Source organism: Gallinula chloropus, assembly GCF_964237585.1.
Source record: "Gallinula chloropus genome assembly, chromosome: 2".
Lineage (NCBI taxonomy): Eukaryota > Metazoa > Chordata > Aves > Gruiformes > Rallidae > Gallinula > Gallinula chloropus.
Window position 1 is genome coordinate 43,692,915 of NC_140086.1, and position 6,000 is coordinate 43,698,914.

Sequence of the window (6,000 nt, forward strand, 5' to 3'; positions counted from 1 at the left end):
AGTTTTCTGACATACCTGGCACAAAGGTGTATGAGCAGCAGGCACCTACCGATGATACCGAGTGCTTAAAGCACGGGATGTCAGGCATCCACAGTGGTGTTAGCCCTCCACCTGGAAAAGCCTACAAGGTGGGTTCAGGCAGCCTCTGGCTCCTGGGAGAGAGAGGCTGGGTGTGCTGGCTCTGGAACAGATCTGCAGTGCTCAGGTTTGGCCCAGGGGCCAACGCCCTTGCTTGCAGTCTGCGGAGAGCCTTGTATCCATCATTGCTCATGCACATGGATGTGCCCCTGAGTGTGTAGATCCAGGCCTGGAGGTTGGTGTCCCTGCCTGTGTCAGGGGGGTTGGAGCTCTATGATCCTTGGAGTCCCTTCCAACCCAGATCATTCTATGATTCTATGATTCTATGACACTCGTGACTTTTACGGCAAAAGTCCCCACAGCTCCAGGGAGGGGTGCAACAATTTATATTAGCTGGGATTCATCCCCTTGTGTTTTAAATCCCACAACAGAGAACAAAAATTCAGCAAGATGCTTAAAAGTGTCAGCGGGAGTTGAACACAGTTGTTGTGCTGACCTTAATGGCGCTATTCACACGCTTACAGCAAGGCGTGCGCTGAAGTATGTAGCTGAATCAGCTCTTATGCATGTACGAAAATATAACAGTGATTTTTGCAATCAAGGCCAGTGCCAAGCTCTGGTACATCCCTGCCTAGAGTCAAGATATTAGACCATTGCTGCTGTGTGTAGTAGCTGGCATTGCAGCTCCTCTTCCCAGGCCTGCTGAAGATGAGCAGGAAGCATCCACACAAATTGGCTCATGCCACTTCTTTAATAATTCATGTATTTTTGCTCTCTTCTATAGTTAATGAACCTCCCCCACTCTCACCCTCATTCTCTCTCCCTCTCCCATTCAGTCAGTTTGTTGTGGTTTCATGTATCTAATCCATCTGTCACTCGATTATAGCTATCGAGCACCTGTTATGGATTTCTAGAGTTTCATTCAAGCTGTTGACAAGTTATTCACAAATTGGCCCTTGTCACACTGTCATCGTGTGGAGTGCACTTTAGTGAATTCTTTTGGGTACACAAAATAATGAACAGAAGACAGCAAGGCTTGTGAATTAAGCAGTTTCATGTCCCCAATATTTAAAGAACTCTTAACAGATTGGAAGTTTCTTGTTGGTGATATATTTTTCAAGCCCTTTTCTTAAAATATTTTGTCTTCTCTGTGCAGACCCTTTTGCATGAATAATCACAACACAACTTGCTTGAGTTGTCAGGGCAAGCTATTTTGACAATGACGCTTTATTTTATACAGCCTATGCTGCAGCTGTGACAAGTTGATCGTTGCTTCCTCTGCAGAATCCTCCTTGCCTACGCTGCTTCAGTATTAGCAGGGAAAGCAGAGGGCTGGCTGTCCCTCATCAGATGCAAAACTCTTCTCCTCAGGTGGTTATTTGTTTTATTCTGCCCTGGAGGACACCAGTCAGAAATTGGATATTGGAGGCAACAGAAGTAGCTATTCAAGAGCGAAGCATCTCCTCAGCAAAGCCTTAAGGAAAGTTAAGCTTAAAACAGGTTCATCTATGTCTTTAAAAATCCTCACTTTCCTTCCTAACAAGCTTTCAAAAATCTCAGTCTGGAAATGAACAGATTTTCACCTGCTCTTTATGTCTGCTTCTATGCAACTGTTGCTTACTCTTTAGGCTTTTGGCCTGCACTGCTCATGTACCTCTTAGCTTCTGCCCATACTCTTCTGTTGTTCCCCAAACTCTCTTGAGATTATAAACAGGTTTAGAGCCTGTACAAAAGACATTGAAAGTAATGTCGTACCAGGAAAACGTAAGCTAAAGGGGAATTCTAAAACATTCTCACAGTACAGCATGTTGGTGGTGTAGAAGAATGCATTTGCAAATAAAGGCAGAGTGATTGATCTGTTTGCAGCTATGAAATGAGTTATTTATGTGCAATTTGGCTCGAAACAAGCAAATGTAGTGCATGCATATCTCTATATTTAAATCTATTTTGCAACAATAAACATATGTACATTTTCCTAGGGAAGTCTGCAAATCCTTTGAATAAGATTCTAGGGCTTCAGGGTTTCAATCTTTGAAAATGATCTTTTTCCCCAAAATTCAAAAGGACAGAAACTAAATTTAGCAATTGCCTTGTCCAGATGGGGTGCTAATAAAGCACTAGAAAATTATCTGGCAACTGCGAAGGGGCTAAATTACTTCTGACCACTTATTAGATGTCTTATTGTTTAGTGGTTTGATGTTGTAAAATCCACTTTGCTTTGTGGTTTCACAGGGAGAAATCCAACCAGTGTGATCATTGCTCTGATAAGCCAATAGGTGGCAGGACTTCAAAGCAAACTGGGAAATAATAAAGCCATGTTCCATCATAACAAAGCTTAAAACAGAAAATGCAGCTACCTCGATAGTTAATAGCTTAACGGCTAACTCAGAAGAAGTTCATTTTAGATTCTTTTTAATATGTTTATAATTATTCAATGTTCAAACTGTGAACTGCAGTTCAGATACTCACAAATACTTCCTTTCAATTAGATAAAACAGTTTCAGAGGAGTTATGGGCTATGTTTTCATGGGCATTTAGGTATTAAAGGATACTGATAGGCACCCATGGTTTTATAGCTTGTAAGATTCAGATTCATAGACATATTTCATTACTTCTTCTGACCTGATACTGACCACATTTAGGGATCTCCACATAAATACACAACAATAATAAATCTCACTTTCCAAAAATAATTTACTTCCCTGAAGCCAGATCATAAGACCAAGTTATGTACCTAAAAAGGCTTTACTGAGAGTTTTAAAACCACATCACGGTGAAACCATCAGTACAAATCAGTAATAACTTCCTACCTGCTGCTATCCAGCACATTTAAATCAGCCTACTCACACCTTCAGCACCACAGTAACGAGCTACTCCGAACCCTGCCTCAAACAGAGGACCTGCAAGCCCTGACACCAGGGTTTTAGCCTGGATACAAAACCACTGCTTTCATTAGTGCTTTACCCATCCAGCAGTGTCCTCAGTATGCCTGAGGCAGCTGTCTCCCAGGATCACGGCAGAAAAATAAACACAAGCCACCTCTAGATTGAAGGAAAGCCCAACTCCAGCCTATGTGACGGCTGACAGATAATGAGAATAATAGAATAAGCTCAGCAGAGATGGACTTCAAGACAGGCAGAGGTTTTGACAACTAGGGCACGGGCTGCTTAAGTAGTCGACTTGGCTGCAGAGCCCTCGTCCAGCTGAGAGCTCGCAGCCAAGGATCCTGAGCGAGGGAAGCCACCTCTAAACTGGCATCACATCAGTTGCTTAGACACATAAGCCCCATTCTTCAGCCTTGCACTATTGGCTAATTTAGGCAGCTCCCTGCTCAGCTGTTTGCCTTAAAAAGCTGAAAATCCCTTTCTTACGAGCTTAACAATTCCCATATAGGGATCCCAAGCTGCGAACAGGCACTCAAGTTGGTGCTGAAATTCCAAGCTGCGAGCGGCTGAGGAGTTGTGTTGTGCTCCTCTGCCAAACAACACTGAAAAACATTTAAATAAATCCTTTCAAATCCTAAATCTTGCTGGCTGTGAAGAAACTAGGCTAGGGGGCTTAAATCACTTCTGAAAATTATGTAGGATCCTAATGTGCCTTTGAAAAATTTACCCTTAAAAGGGGGATGCTGGAAAATTATTTGCTTCCCAAGTACCACTGTTAACTTTGTGAAATTATTCCCGAAGTGTGCAGGAATAAAATTTATTCATAGAAACAAGGGAATCACCATCTGTCTGAATAAAAAAGCACAAAATAGGCCCAAAACCATATTGGTGTTTGGGCTTTTCTGATGAATCATTTTTAAATGAATAGGTTTTCCTTGGTTTTATAAAAAAAATATACTGTGTTCCTTCTACCTTTTAGCATATAATCCCAAAATATTTTCTACGTATCTCTGATGGGTGGACTGGGCACTTGATTAAAGGATCCTGGTAATGAAGGTATCTTGATCCTTTCAATGGTTTTCTTGGGAGATGACAAAAACAAGTCTCAAGTTGGCTTGTAATTGCTGTATTTTACCGTAAGAACGCTCCCAACACCTCAAGTCTTATTTCTGTATGAAAAAGGAAAAAAAGATAAGGTTTATAAAAATGGTATGGTTTACCTCCATTTTGGGTCTTTTGTCTCCAGTGATGTGATTTAGGGGTGCTCCTTCCTACTTTGAAATGGTTCAAGGAGTGAATAGTTTTGAGGAAAAAGAAGCCGCTGTTGAAGATCACTAACACTACCGGATAAATTTGGGCTAAATTCAGGTGTCAGTTACAGCATTGAAAAAATTAGCACAATTCTCATTTTATACATGCTTCTGATGTTGCTGCGTTTCCATAAGATGCACCTAGGGTGGGATATGGGGCTGAGCAGAACACCTTGTCTAAGTATTGCTTAGTTGCCTGCTCTCTTCAGCAAAAGCAGCCTTTGCATATCTATTCAATTCCTTTGGTTTCTTTTATTCTTAGCAGATCTCAAATATTTTACAACTGGGCTTTCTTCTTAAATAATTTGGGACCCCCTTATAGTAATGTATGTGAATATCCTACGTGTATCGTCAACTCTAGCATGCTCCAAAGTCTACATCCCAACCACTACCTCACATCTTGGAATAAACTTTCATGGTGTTTATTCCCCTGAAAAAGATAATTTTTGACACTTTAGGAAAGCCACCACTGCCAAAGTAATGTGCTCTGTTCTCTCTTGCAGCCCACGTGACTCTCAGCACCCCAAACCAGAGCTGCCTCTGTGGGAAGGTTGGTAGTACAGGGCAGGGGAGAAAAGACAGCCAAGGCAAAACCCCCAAGTTTTTTCTTAGATCTTCTCCTGCTACGAAGATTTGTAGTATCTTTCTTATAAATAACCCCTTTAAGCACTACCAGTTGAGGTTGTTGTCTTTTGAAGCCATACAGGCAGTCATGGGGCTGAGGTGGATTTGTGGCAGGCAGCTGTGCTATTTCCTCCAATTGACAAGTATTATCTCCTGCTATGTCTTCTTCCATTTGCTTCTCTTGTTACTGAAGAGATGCTTGACCTCATAAAAGCTGACATGCCTGAGAAACTCTGTGTACTCTTTCTTTTACAGAGCCTGTGCATGTAGATCTCTGAAGGCATACAGTACATGTTTGACTTTGCAGAGAACAAAGGCTCCCAAATTCATTGTTGAGGAATAACTGGAGTGAGGGGGGAACAACAAAACACATCCTACCTGCCATTTGACATGTACGATAAAAGGACTGTGTTAGTGAGAAACAGCTTATGTGCACAAAATAAAAACGTGCTGCATCAGCTTTTTTCTTTGCAAAGGAAAAAATCATTTTGTTTTTGGTGGCATTTCTTTCCCTGGTCCCAGAGAAAACCAAGACTCCAGGTTAGGCCCAGGTAAGGGTTTTTAAAAGACTTTTTTGAAGAGTAAACATTTTTTCCTAATTAATATAATCAAATTCAAAGCTTGTATTAACTAATTTCTAAGTCCTACATGTGGACTACTTGCTTATAAATGTCTAAAAAGCCATTAAAAATCTTATTAGCACTTAAATAAACATTGAAATAAATGTTTGATATGGCACTTATTTTATGCTCTTTCATGCAGTGATCAACCATGATCTTAGATGGAGAGGTTCCTGGTAATGCAAAAATGTAGTAACTGAGGACTAGAACTATTTCTATCCAGGTGGCAGGGTGAATCACTGCTTACAAATACATGTGTGTGTGTGTGTATAGGTATATATTGGTTGATCACCTGTCATATATAAGCTATGGAAGTTTCATAGCTTTAAATAAAAATATAAATAAATATATTTTGGTTTTGATAAAACTTATTTTGGTTACCGCTGTACCTTAGACAGTTGTCAATAGCTGCACAAATAGGACCAGATGGGAAGGGTGAATTCTTGCCTGTTATGCACAAGGGTGTACAAAAAATATCAAAAC